The 14814-nt window shown below is 44.1% G+C and overlaps 1 protein-coding gene and 1 long non-coding RNA gene across 5 annotated transcripts in view; one reads left to right on the forward strand and one right to left on the reverse strand.

The window, feature by feature from the left end:
* The window catches only part of LOC119646471 (gamma-1-syntrophin), a 260298-nt gene that overhangs the window by 200690 nt on the left and 44794 nt on the right, over positions 1-14814 (reverse strand). The window lies entirely within an intron of this gene.
* Positions 604-1491, forward strand: LOC119646472. Its single transcript, XR_005248744.1, has 3 exons — positions 604-854; positions 926-1232; positions 1312-1491. It is a non-coding gene; the product is annotated as an uncharacterized LOC119646472 (long non-coding RNA).

The following is a 14814-nucleotide window of genomic DNA, read 5'->3' on the forward strand; positions in this document are numbered from 1 at the left end:
ACGATAAGCAAATAAATCTTGATTACTCCCATAAACTAATTAAAAAGGGACACGTTTCATCTTTTTCCGACAGCATCCAACTTAATGGACCAATTAACTCTCGATATTATTTACAATTTCAGACACATTCATTTTGTTATCCGTATATCTAGTCATAAATAATAGCAACATACGATGGCAGAGTTTTCCATTTTACCGTGACAAATTGGATGGAAAAAGTAGATATGATCCATGGACATATCGAGTGGAAGTATCAGGCGATTGGCAAATATTGAGAGTACATTTTATTGGACGGACAGAAAATATCGGCATAACCATCCATTTGGAGCGGTAGCAAGGGCAGTTTTTCCGGGTATGAACACTGGAGCCGTAGTTGGTTTGGGGGATGTTGTTAGTGAGCTTGTACACAAATAATTTATTGTGAAAAGGATGGATGCATGAGAAAAGTAATAGAAGCTTCAAAACATTGCTGAGTTATTCCACAGAGAGACATGTATTCTATCCGGGCTAGAGAAAAACCTACATACAAGAATAAATAAATTTAATCAAAATCCGAATACAAATTTTCATGTTTTCACTCCCACTAGCCTTTTAGGAATCAATGCTTGTTTGCCAACCTGTCAAAAACTGTGTCAAGGAAATCTGAAAATCCGCAATTGCTCCTGAATTTTTTAAAATCCGTCCCCCAAGTATCGCCTTCATAAATGTTTAATGCTTGATTTTAAATATTGACCGAAGCGCACTTTCTCAGCATGATTGACCGAATGCATAAGTTATTCGAATTGACGTTCCTGGTGTCCTGTCGTGGTTAACCGCAACATTAATGATTCTCCCAAAGCAATGTTGAGAGCGGTGTACATAGCCTAGAAACCTCTCAACTTGACCTCGTTTTAAAAAATCATTTTCATTCTTTTCCATGTCACAGGGTGAGAGACAGATTGAAATATTTATGTACTGTCGACAATGCAACAGTCACAGGATGTCTTTTCGTATCACGCCACGATGCAGAGAGAGAACTAAATAAATGGACATGCCATCGTGAAAAGTTCTTTACAGTCCGCAAGATGAAAAGGATACCAAACCGACATATAGCGAAGAGAGTTTGTAGGGGTATATTTGGTTGACAAACATTATCAGCTGACAGCAGAGAAATATGGAAAGTACAAAGCAAACAGTGTGGGAAACTATTTCTCCTTTTGCACAAACACAGTGGACTGGATTCTGCTTTAATGGTAACTATGCAAACTTCCTCTTGATATCACCAAATGTAAATTAAAAAAATTCTGACCTAGTTTTGATCTCTTTGATTAGGAGCAAGAAAGTGTTTTCCACTCGCAAAGGAGAGTCTAAAATATTTGCATATTAATTTTCTGAGCTTTTCGCTGAAGTAATCATTATCCATTGAACTACGCAAAGGGAACCATGGAAGGTGGCTCGATTGAGAGAGATTTTCTTTGCGATGCAGTTTATTAAAAATTCTTGGTCTAGGCGTGCCTGATTTGGGCTTTTCTTTTACAGCAGTTTACAGCATCTTAAGTATCAGCAAAAACAAAAAAAAAATAGATGAAAATTAAAAAAGATCTATTTTGAAGGGTCCTTTAATTCTAAAGGAATTTCCAGTTCACATCCTCCAACGTAAATCAAAAAGTTTCCTGCTTATCCCTTTTAGCTATCATCAACGGCGCAACAACCGGTATCCGGTCTAGGCCTGCCTTAATAAGGAACTCCAGACATCCCGGTTTTGCGCCGAGGTCCACCAATTCGATATCCCTAAAAGCTGTCTGGCGTCTTGGCCTACGCCATCACTCCATCTTAGGCAGGGTCTGCCTCGTCTTCTTTTCCTACCACAGATATTACCCTTATAGACTTTCCGGGCTGGATCATCTTCATCCATACGGATTAAGTGACTGCCCATCGTAACCTATTGAGCCGGGTTTTATTCACAACCGGACGGTTATGGTATCGCTCATAGATTTCGTCATTGTGTAGGCTACGAAATCGTCCATCCTCATGTAGGGGGCCAAAAATTCTTCGGAGGATTCTTCTCCCGAACGCGGCCAAGAGTTCGCAATTTTTCTTGCTAAGAACCCAAGTCCCCGAGGAATACATGAGGACTGGCAAGATCATTGTTTTGTACAGTAAGAGCCTTGACCCTATGGTGAGATGTTTCGAGCGGAACAGTTTTTGTAAGCTGAAATAGGCTCTGTTGGCTGATAACAACCGAGCGCGGATTTCATCATCGTAGTTGTTATCGGTTGTGATTTTCGACCCTAGATAGGAGAAATTGTCAACGGTCTCAAAGTTGTATTCTCCTATCCTTATTCTTCCTGTTTGACCAGCACGGTTTGATGTTGTTGGTTGGTTCGTCTTCGGTGCTGACGTTCCCATCATATATTTTGTCTTGCCTTCATTGATGCACAGCCCAAGATCTCGCGCTAATCGCAGTCTGCTCGATCTGAATGAAGGCAGTTTGTACGTCTCGGGTGGTTCTTCCCATGATGTCGATATCGTCAGCATAGGCCAGTCTACGACAAGAGGATGCCCTGTCTTGCGTCCTCTTTAACCTGGCCCTCGAGAAAGTGATTCGTGATGCTGACGTAAATGCAACAGGTATGATCCTCTTTAAGTCCACCCTTTTAGCTATATTAAAATAAAGTGAATGCTTAGTAACTTTCATTCATTCCATTAAAAGTATCTGCAAAGTATATTGCATGGGACAGAAGCAGAATCCTGATTGAAAGACCAGTTCAGTTTCTGGAAATACCTTTGAGTTACCTCCAAGAGACTTACCTCCTAGGTCGAAAAGGTTGCATTTCTCCTCTCTCATCCTACGCTACAAGTTTTAAGATCCGCTCACTCGTTGGCCCTCGTGAGATAGTGGACTCAACCAAAAATGAGGAGAAGGAGAATTTTAAGGTACGGTACGGATAACTGGCGGGAATCAGCTGACTTGGTACCTGGATCTGGCTCCCATAATGGACAGCACGGTGCGAAGCCGCTAATTGTGGGGCGGTTCGAAGTGTAGGCGCTACGACACTAGAAGAATTGCTCCGCCTGCTGCAACTATTTCGCCACAATCTGTAGCGACCACTGCAGCAGGTTCGTGTAGACGGCGGATGAAGTGGACTGTGGATATGAACCTCTTCATCATCCGCTCCTACTACGAAACAGGGGCGGAGGCGGGTACAATTTCTTACCGCCCCTTGTTGCACCAGAGATTCGTTGAGCATTTGCCGCAATTCGCACACGTGACTGTACAGCGAGTCGCAGACCAGTATCGCTTTATAACTCGCACCGACAAAATCTCGGCCATCATCAGGGAGCGTGTTCGACTTGAGGTCATCGGGGAAATTGCTGACCGAAAGTCAATGGGTACAGAGGCGGCTGCATCAACAACACCACGTCGCACTGCAGGCAACAGTTTCAATACTCCCCGAAGCACTTTTATCTAACGCCCAGCTGAGGTTTCCGCTGAGGTTCGGGACGAATTCCAAAGAGGGTGTATAGAATTCTCGGATATGGATCCTTTGCATAGACCAGGTATTCCCAGGCTCTATGCATCTCCAGCAACTCCGCGAATTCTATCTCAAATCAAGGATGAGATTGCATCTCGACTGTGTGCTGATATGTCACTGCTGCAACTACAACAAGATTGCATGGTCAGAAAATTTGCTTTCGTGTTATTGGTTTGAGTGGGGGAAGAGATCCACCATGGAAAATTTGTGTGGAGCGTCGGTGGGACTCACTAAGGCAGGACATTGCTATTCTGATTCAGATCAGCACTGATAATGTCAGCAGACGGGTGAAGAATAAAGTGCAGACGGTTTACCGGAACTATACCATCCCCAGTGAGACACTCGTAGTTGAAATTCTGGACACACTAAAGTGGAAACTTTCTGTCATATGCAGTCGGTTACGACGGTATTGCGAAATTCACTCCAGATGTGTCCAGAATGCAATATATGTGAAGAACCAGCCGAGGTCAGATTTCTCATCGAATCCCAACAGAGCATCCAGTGCAGTTTTCGGTAACGGAAGCGAAAGAGTATTGGGGTGGTGCCGAGTGCGCCATACCAATACACCTGGCATGAATTTTGCGGATGTTACCGAAAAGGAAGTTCGACGATCCATAAACAGCACGAGCTCGTTTACAAAACGGGACGTGCACAGAAAGCAATGAAGAAACGGCAAACCATTTGCTTGAAGTGCACTTCCCAGGCAGCATCCAAAATCTAATCTCGGTGCCAACAGGTGCATACAGTCCTCAACCGAGAGACTGGAATCTAGCATGCAAAGTAGTATCACTGGAGCAAGTGAAATGGGCATTTAACTCGTTCCATAGATGCAAGCCTGCAGGTCCGGATGGCATCATATATGCACTAGTAATAGAGGGAATGGATGCCCTGGGTCTACACATTCGGAACATATATTGCGCATGCCTAGCACATGCTTATATTCCAATTAAATGGCGTGATGGGAAGGTGTTATTTATTCCCAAACCAGGGAAGCCCACCTACACAGACGCAAAAAGCTTCCGTCCGATCAGCCTAACGTCTTTTCTACTAAAAGGACTAGAAAGACTAGTAGATCGGTTCATAAGGGATACACACATTCCTAAGTGGCCACTTCACCATAGGCAACACGCCTACCAGAAAGGCAAATCTACGGGGACAGCACTCTGTGAACTTACGCAAAAATTGAAAAGGCGATGTTCGAAAAGAATGCGCCTTAGGCGCATTCATGGGTATCGAAGATGCCTCCAATTATGCCTCATTCGCGGTAACTTGTGATGCGGCAAGAGAGCCTGGAATCGAACCGCTGCTAATCAGTTACATCCTTCACATGCTAGAATGGAGAAAAATATACATATCGGTCGGCCAGAAGTCTATTGAAGCAGGATGTCTTAGGGGCTGCCCACAGGGAGGGGTTCTCTCTCCGCTGTTATGGCTCTTGGTAATGGATATCCTGCTGTGGCTCCTGGAGAACAAAAAAGTCTTCGCGCAAGCATTTGTGGACGACCTAGTCGTAATAATTACCGGCAAGCTTGCGGATACAGTATGTGACCGCTTGAACGCAACTCTTCATGAAATTCACAGTTGATGCCACCGCAATGGACACACGGTGAACGCTAGGAAGACTGGACTAGTTATGTTCACTGGCAACGTCAGGTGAGGCAGCTATACGCTACCCACCTTAGCAGGGGTAGAAATTCAGCTGGCACAAACAGTCAAGTACTTAGGAGTACATTTCGACTCCAAGTTAACCTGGAAGCACCATACCCAGGAACAGTATCAGAAATCCTGCAGATTGCTCTGGTACTGTAGGAATGGGATAGGTAAGACCTAGGCACCTTCACCAAAACGGATATACTGGATGTATATATCCATAATAAAACACCCATTTTACTGTATGCATGCATCGTCTGGTGGCCGAGACTGAACTTTGCTAACAGCAGGAGGCTGCTAACGCAGATTTAGAGACTTGGTTGCCAAAGTATTACTGGAGCAATGACTACGCGGACTGGGACACTTGAAGCTATACTAAATTTACATCCATTCACTTGGAGGTGAAACGGAATGCAGCCAGTGACTCATATAGGCTCGATACCATTGGGGCGTGGAAAGGCGGCCAATCACACGGTCATGCGTCTATCTGGGAATTCCTTGACAAACATCAGGTGGCCCTGATGCCGACCGATCATATGGTTTAGAGATTCGTCTTTGAAAAGACATACACTGTGGTAATCATCGAAAGGGAAAATGGTCGACAAATGGCCATAAGTCTTTTCAGATTACACTTACTTAATAATTTTCACCGACGAGTCGATCATGAAGAGTGGATCGCGTGCAGGAGTGTTCTCGGCGAATCCCATAATAGAACTGCCCCGACTCCTCGGAAAAATGACGACCATATTCCAAGCGGAGATATATGCCATTTTATTGGCATCAGAAGAATGTCTGCGACAAAAATGTAGGTGTCGCACCATTCGAATCTGTTCCGACAGTTGGGCGGCTTTATCAGCACTAAATGACAATAACATATCAAGCCAGTTGGTGTGGAGTTATCATCAGGTGCTCCTGAAACTTGGCCGACTGAACCAAACATTCCTGATGTGGGTGCCGGGGCACTCTGATATCGCCGGTAATGAGGAGGTTGACAGACTGGCTCGCCGAGGGTCTGGATCCACAATGGTGGGGCCAGAACCAGCTTTTGGAATCCGACCATCCACTGTCAAGTCTACTCTAAAGGCTGAAATTGCGAGGATTCACGCAGCCGAGTGGAGAAATTTGGACTGTTGCAGGCAGGCGAAAATCCTTGTGAACGAACCTAGGGCCACCTTAGCGTCATTTTTGTTGTCCCTTAGGAAGTGGGACATGAGAACGCTAGTAGGGCTTTTAACGGGACACTGCTCCTTAAACTGCCATATGGAGAAGATTGGGGTAGTGGTTTCGGCTATGTACAGCCAATATGAGGAGACGGCCCTGTACTTTTTATGCAGGATTCCTCAGATCTCAGACAAAGACACATTGGTAAGGTTTTCTTCAATGAAGAATCTGCACACTCTCTGCCTCTGGAGAATGTTTTCAGATTCGCTGAAGCCTGCGAACGCCGTAGGCGGAATTGAATAGGCGATTTCCAGGGGTAGTACAATGGGCCTAACAATAGCCTGAGTGCTTGGAGCTGCAGCTCCTCCCAGTAAACTAAACTAACTAACTACAATGCGCATCAGCCAATACTTCTGCGTCGCAGAGCAAAATGGCTTACGTCGCTGTTATGCGAAAGCGTGCTCTGCTAGAGATAGACCCCACAATGTTGACAATCAGCTGACATAAGAACGAAACCCCTGTTACCGTCTTGTCCGCTGGTTTGATTTGCTCGAAAAGGTTTATCTTTGAGTTAAGCGTCAATCCATGGTGTTTAACCGTTGGCTTATAATTTTTATATTTTATAATCACCACGCCGATAACCACGGCAAACAGTCGAAGAATTTTAGACAAGATTACTACTTAGGCGGAAACCATGGACAGTCTTCCATCCTCTTGCCCGCCATACCAATATTCTAAACCTGCATAGTGCCTGTTCAGGAATATGTCTGGCAGAACGTGCCATAATGTCATTTTCATAACTGACCACGCTCGACTCTTCCGGCATATTGAATCTTAGCATCGTAGGAAACATTTCAGAAGTCCAGCTTTAAGATGGAGCTTTGCACCACCCCGGCAAGGTTTCCATCTTCGTCTGGTCCTCTAGTGTTTTAAAGAGCATGGAGCAGTCTTTTAAATAATAGCTAAATGTTCGCCAACGGTAGACCGGAAAGGACATGGAAAGATTTTGTTAGTGCGTATAGCGTTACTTTTCATCTTGGAGTTGAAATGGTTTTCAACAGCGAAGGTTACAAGGAGCACAAACCATCAAGACCGGCGGCTTTAGATCTCAGTTCAATGAAGCGCATCGACGACCTTCATAGCAGTATCTATTGTGGATTTCCCAGCTATCAAACCGGACTGCCTTTGGAATAAGTTGTCGATCGTGCGCATTGCTTCGGTTAGTCTACTCATGCTGAGTTTTTTTGCGAGAGTTTTTCCAGGCCGTGTCAAACACACAGAGCCGTTAGTATGCAGATGGACGCTCGTAGTCTATTTTCCATTCGTTAATCAACGAAAACCTTGTCATCTTACAGCGGTGTCAAACGACAAAACTTTCGACGTTTTTTAGAAGTTAAGAACAACGATGTTCGCTGGTTACAACACTTCATTTATTTCATTAAAAACAATGGAACTTCAACATAGGATGAATTTTATAGAAACTATTTATAAGAATCCTTTCACTTTTTCCAACAACACAACTGGTGCTCATTATTTTTATTAATTTAATGACATCTTGTCCCTTTCGGTATTCACTTTTTTCTCCATAAAAAAATATGACATTTTCCGTCACCTACTCCGCTTTTCAGTCCTGTGGCGAGGTTTGAACTGAGTGGAGAGCGCCGGTGACGTCATCTGTCCGCTGGTATTCGCAACATTCGAAATAAATTTCGAATGCCGCGAATCCTGCCGCGCCATATCACTGCGCTCCCAGATGAAACCGAGGGGTTTCAGCGACCGAATCCGGAACTGACCAGGACGTGCGTACACGTATCCAGTTCCTTGAGCGCACAGACAGGTGCGGACGAGTGTTGGGTGGGAGGAGTGGCCTTGATACATCGGAGATTGTCTCTTAGCAGACGCACCAACCCCGACTCTGTGAGACCCGATCTCTTGTCGAAGACCGGATCATTTGAAAGTCTCGGGTTCTCCCCATATACCAGCTCCGCGGGGCTGGCAGCAAATTCCTCTCGGTATGTTGTACGTAGGCCGAGTAGGACGAGAGGCAAGACTTGGGACCAGGATGGATCGTCGCGTGCCATAATGGCGGCTTTCAGCGTCCGGTGCCAACGTTCTAGCATCCCATTGGATTGCGGGTGGTATGCAGTAGTCCGCTGGCGTTTAAACCCTAGGAGTTTGCCTAACTCCGAGAAAAGGGTGGACTCAAATTGCATTCCCTGGTCAGTGATGACCACTGCAGGGACGCCAAAGCTAGGTATCCACCCTCGACAGAGGGCTTCGGCACAATATTGCGCCGTAATGTTTTTCAGAGGTATTGCCTCAGGCCACCGCGTAAACTTGTCGATAATTGTGAGACAATACCTATAACCGTGCGAGTCTCGCAAAGGCCCTACTATGTCGAGGTGTATTGTGTGGAACCGCTTGGTAGTGCGGGGGAATGAGCCCACTTCTTTCCTTACATGCCTGGTGACTTTACATTTTTGGCATGCGATGCACTCTCTGGCCCAGGAATTGACATCCTTGTTCATGGAGGGCCAGAAGTATTTATCGGTGACTAACCGATTTGTTGACCTGATGCCTGGATGCGCTAAGTCGTGAACCGCGTGGAACACTTCCTTGCGAAAGGTGGCCGGAATGTTTTCCGAGTCTTCGCAGCAGAGAGAGAGGTTCTAGCCGAAGATAGGCATCTCCCGAAATTTGTATTTGGGGATGGATTTTAGGCTCTGAAGTACTGCATCATCCTCCTGCACCTTGGCAATAGCCGAGAAGTCGAGTGTGGCCGGGATGTTAACCTCGGGGACACGAGACAAAGCATCAGTAACAATGGTGTCCTTGCCGGACACGTGCTGGATGTCTGACTGTTGCATGTCATGTCGAAGATTTGTTACAGCCAGGTACGCGCTGGTTCATGTAAACCTCGCAGACTGTCATTTCTAGGCTTTCGACTGAATTTCCAAAAGCGCAGTTGCAGCTCTTCTACAAACCGAAGTATCCTAGAATACGGCTTTGCCTATTCTAAGAACTTTGGAGAATCTCCCGATATTCGTTTTGATGATACTTCATGCGAAGTGAGAGTACCGGACTGATATACGCCGAGAGAAAACGTCGGTCATTTCGGACGCAATGAACCGATGGCTACTCACCGAGAAGCCTTTCGGAATTCGCCACCTCTTCACCGATGACGCAAGTGATTCCGAAGATTACGTCTGGAAGTCTACAATTGCAGACTGCGTGCTGAAATGTTGACCTGCATCCGATGGTTCAAACTGCGTTCCCCGTCGCTGCATTTTTCCCAATATCCATTTCCGCGGGAGTCTCAATGAGGCATGGCCCATTCAAGGGTCCTAGTGTTAAAGACAGTGTCCTTCAGAACATCAAGTCAAAGTCTGACATCATCTCATTCAGCGTTAGATAGACACTGACAACGTTACCCTCAAACAGCGAATTTAGGTGAAGTTATCGTTGAGCCTTGGACCCGAACCCGAAGGCCCAAAGGTCTTCTCGAGCCTGGAGAGCATTGGTACTTGATAAGTTGAGATGCAATGAAGATAGGTCCTTGTATATGTACGGGTCGCTCATTGGCATTAGGTCACTTTTTACCTGGCCCTGCAAATAATTTAGCTCTCCTTTTCATTGTGATCTTTCTACGCCAAAAAGTCCACGTGGTCTAAACATATTTAACACTTTGTGGGCGTTATCTGTATACGTATCCTAGATGCAGTCAGTTTTTAGCTCTCCGATTCTAAAGAAGTTTCTTTTTTAGCGGTTTGGCTGTATCCCTGAAAGTTGCTGCCCAATCGCCACAGGAGCAAATGATGGAAATATGCCCTACGTGCACTGCTTTAATTACGAACTTCCCTTTCCTTTTTTCAATAGGATATCCTTCTGAAATTCTATGGCAACCAGTCTGGCAACTTTACCGAAGTATGTATATCTAGTGTACCTCCAAAGTCAATTGTTAGGAAAGGGAACTTTAAGAGCACGTTTACTTCTTAATTAAAACTTATTTCTCGAGGATTCCGAGGACCATTGAAATCAATACGACTCCAATAAATCACGAAACTTCCTATTTTTTTTTCGCTGTACTGAGTTGTCAGCTATAATTGCTAAAATCTCATGGGTTAGCACGTTTACAGCATCGAATCCTAAAAAGAAAGAAAAAGGATACGATAGCGACGAGTGTCTACAAAAGGCGAGAAACCAGATACACGCAGCCCTGCTCCCACTTAAGCTTGAACGGAACCATTAAGCAGACACAACTAATCCTTTTGAAGACATTGAAACGGGAGCCAGAATAAGGAGTAGCACGCAGACAGAGGAAATTTCGAAAGGCTTTACGATGGCCTACTTCCAAATGATTCTTTTGGGTGTCTGCTGTTAGTTGTTTTAAGAAACGAGTGAGGGATTTCTTTCATCCTTTTTATTAGAGATATCTCTTTATACGAGTCCTTTTTAGAAAGAGCCACAGACTCGAATTCGCTAAAGCTCTTTGAATTCTCAATGAAATTGGAATGTTCCCTGGCTTTTATAATAATTCTCTGTTGCTATGCAACATGCAAGAGGACTCCTAGGGTGGTTGCGATAATATACGTCAAGGATTCTGAAATTGAAATAAATTAAAAGATCATCATTGGCGCATTAACCGATATCCGTCTAGGCTTGTCTTAGCAAGGAATTCGAAGCATCCCTTTTTTGCGGGATGTCTCCTGTATGACAGAAAGGAATCGTGAGGAATCTTTCCTAATTAAACTTCCTAAATTATGGACGGTTTCCTGAACAATTAAGATGCTTTTTGCAGATTTTTTTTTAATCTTTTGTAGGTTAGTTTCAAAATATCAAAGTAGATGAAAGTATCTTATCATATACAGTATGGAAAGAGCTAAGAGAGCTTTTGGGATCAAATGAAACTTTTAAGTGACTTGTCGTGTTATCCTACATGATTTGGCTAAAGTATACCAAAGTTTATTGTCAACGCAGTTATTCAAAGCATATTCCGGGACACTAAGCCGTTACCCGATTTTCCCATTAATCTAACACTATCTGCCCGTAAACCTTCAACTTAAAGTTGGTTTCTCTGATATCAAAAATCGCCTGGATATTCTCTTTTCATTTCAATCTGTCCTTGGGCTGCTCCATAACTTTTTTATCAGTTTTTAAAATGAATTTAGCAAATCCCCGAAGCGGCATAAAAACGAAAAAAGGCCCAAGTATGGAAGGAGCAAGTCCCAGCTGTATCTAAGTCGTAGCACAATGTCCTGGGCTCGTACACAAAATATTCTTCGTATAAAGCACAATCGAATTTTCATCAATTCAGCCAAGTCTCACTTCGCTGGTAGACATACTCATGCATATTGCTAGAACTAGGACACGCCAGGATTGTATAGGGAAAAGGCAGATACCAGGAATACTCATGGATTGAATCTATATGTGCTGTCAATATATGATAATGATATGTTCAACTATCTCCAAGGCGGGCACTGTTTGGAGATCTATTGAAAATTGAGTATATTGAGGAATAGTAGAGGGAATACTGAAAGGAGGCAAGGATATATGGATGTGTAGGTATATACCCGCTTTTCACGCGGCCACGTTATGTCCCAGCAGATGATGCTTCAGATGCCAGTTTCTGGTAAAAGACATTTTGCTGATATGAAAATTGAAAGCATATTATTAGGTACGAAATTAGATAAGGTTCCCTCAGAAGTGATCACTTTCATGTTGGAGTAAAATGGGAGGGGATGCAAAATGGTTAGAAAGGACATTGTATCCTTTAGCGAAGTGTGGAATTCGTGGACGAGGAGAAAGCCATCAATTGTACGTTTGAGCTCTTATATCTCCACCTTTACGAGCAAAGTATAGACCGGAACACATTTCGTAAACATTCGGCAACGATTGCTAACAAAGAAGGATAAAATTGGAGGGCAGACGGAAAGGATAGCACATTTTCGAAGAAAAGATGTAATGGACATTGACGCTTATTAGAGACGGAACTTCTGTCCGAGCCAACTACTGAGGGACAAACCTGGGAGATGGCACGACCTCGACATTGTTACCTAGTCGTCTTTTGGCCGCAGGGGGTCTTCATCAAACCTTCCCAGAGAAACAAACCATGTTGGACTGAATAGAAGCAAATAATTTAAGATCGTCTGCATAAAGCAAACACGGGTAGGCTAGGATGGAGATAAAGAACAAGGAGAGTAGTAGTAGTATAGAGCCTTGGGGAACCCCAGAAGAAGGAGAGAGGAAACGAAATGAGTAACCATGAAAACAAACTCTGTAGGATCGGTATGAGAGATAGGAGGAAAGCCAAAAGATGATTGACGGAGGGAGTTGAGTAAAGAGTATTTAGAGAGGAGAATACTATGGCCAACGGTATCAAAAGCTTTGGAGATATCAGTATAAGTAGCGTGTACCTCCTGTCGTGAATTAAAGCATTTAGCAACGAAGTTATTGAAGACCAGAAGGTTTGAAGCCGTAGATCTTTGTTTCACGAAACCATGATGCTCTTTGGCAATGAGGTGGACGAAGTGTGCTGTAAACCAGTCGTTGACGTATTTTTCGAAAATTTTGGAGCAAGAGGAGGAGAGAGAGATGGGCGATAGTTTACAGCAAGAGAAAGGTCTCCGCTCTTGAGGATAGGGATGATAAGGCCTTCTTTCCAGAGAGGGGAAAAGTAGCATTCTTCTAGACTTTTGTTGTAGATTATACACAGACGGAGGGAAATGTGTTTTCTATAGTTAAGAAGGAAGAAGTTAGGAAGCCCATCGAGGCCAGCTACGCCATTGGGGCCAAGATTACGAATGAGAAACACAACCAAGGAAGGCATAAGAAGAGGAATGGCCAGAGATTCGGAACAGTCTGCAGTTAGAAGAGGCGTAGAGGAAAGGAAGAAGTTGTCCAGAGAAAAAGTACGGAGGAGAAGTAGGAGTGAAGAAGGTAGAACGATTGTTGTGGAAAGTTGATAGTGGAGTCAGCAAAACTGATAGAAGAAGGGAGGGATTGAGTAGGCTTACGAGAATAGCGAGTGTGGAACCAAAAAAGTTTGAAGTTGATAGACCAGTAGGTAGCTTTGTACTGATGAAGGGAGTAAGTTGCTCCCGAAATATATATACATAATAAAATAAAATTGTAGTTTGGAGTAAGCTACTGGTCTATCAATTTTAGACTTAACTACAAATAGAAGACAATATCTAACGTTTTAAGTTTCAAGTTACCGCGGGCAAAGGTGGCCTCGATGCTAAATAAGTATATTTATCATTGACTTCACAGTAGGTTTATCCAACCACCGAGGATCTGTTAGCTTACTGGTCATGTTTTAGTAGCAAGCAGATTTGGCGGGGGATGAACCGAAGTTAGAGTTCGGAAAACATTCGCCCTGTACTGGAAAAGGTGCTAATAGGGCCCCAAGTTAATGTGAAACCGCATACGCCGAAGGCTGCATGGTTAAGGGACAGGTGAGTTCTCTTGTATACGGATTCCAATACCGTGTGCTCTTTCCGTTTCAATTAGGACCGTTATCCTTGTAGCCAGGTTAGCCAAGGTGGACATTTTTTGCGGATTGCTCATGAAACCAAGATATGGGTTCTAATTGAAAAACCAAAAACCCGACTGTAGAAGAGGTGTTAATGCCAGACGCACCATTAGAAGACGAGTTGCTGTCATTCAGAAAGGAGATAATAACCGGCAAAGGCAATATAGCCGATGCCAGTCATAACACCACTCCAGGACCGAGGCTGCAGACGGATAAGCAGTTTCTAGCTTTGAAACCACTGTCGTCAAACCGGACTTTGCAAGAACCAACCATAAACTATTCTCTATATTCTCAGTAAAATTGTGAGGAATAAAGTGGCCGGTACTATCGACGAGTGGGATGAATAGGATCTTGCTAAATACCAAGCGTATATCGGGAAATATAGCAACTAATGCTCTGAAAAGCAGCAAAAGCCAAACAGTACTGCTTTCAAACGCTACTGATCTCAAGATGAGGCTGAAGAAGAAAAAATGTTAAGCAGCTTCTGCAAACAGTGAAACTGCAACGGTCGACCTATGAAAGACGCACTGAAAAACCCTTCAGCGACGTTGCCAGGAGTCACTTACGGGTGACGCTACCTGATGGTAAATCCTCCAGCTGAAAACTGGTGTTGGAGTATTTGAAAGATTAGAGTAGATTAGATGCTTTTTCGCAAATATTTTTTTTATTCGCATATACCGATATGTTGGGAACCACTTGCTCCCTTCACAGTGCTACTGGTCTCTCTGGTATTGGAGGTGCGGACCAACATGGACCAGCTGTCGGAGATGGTCATCGAACATCTTCTGGACAGCAAAGCGAAGCAGAGGTTTGTATGCCTTGTTTGATTCCTCCTAGGCGATCCGAGGGTGACACGGCATAGCAGGCAAAAACCAATTTTGTAGCTATTTTCTCGATTCATACGTTCCTAAAAAGACGAATAGGAGGGCGTAAAGCTATTGATCTGGTATCTGGTAG

Source organism: Hermetia illucens, chromosome 1 (genome assembly GCF_905115235.1).
Source record: "Hermetia illucens chromosome 1, iHerIll2.2.curated.20191125, whole genome shotgun sequence".
Taxonomy (NCBI): Eukaryota; Metazoa; Arthropoda; class Insecta; order Diptera; family Stratiomyidae; genus Hermetia; species Hermetia illucens.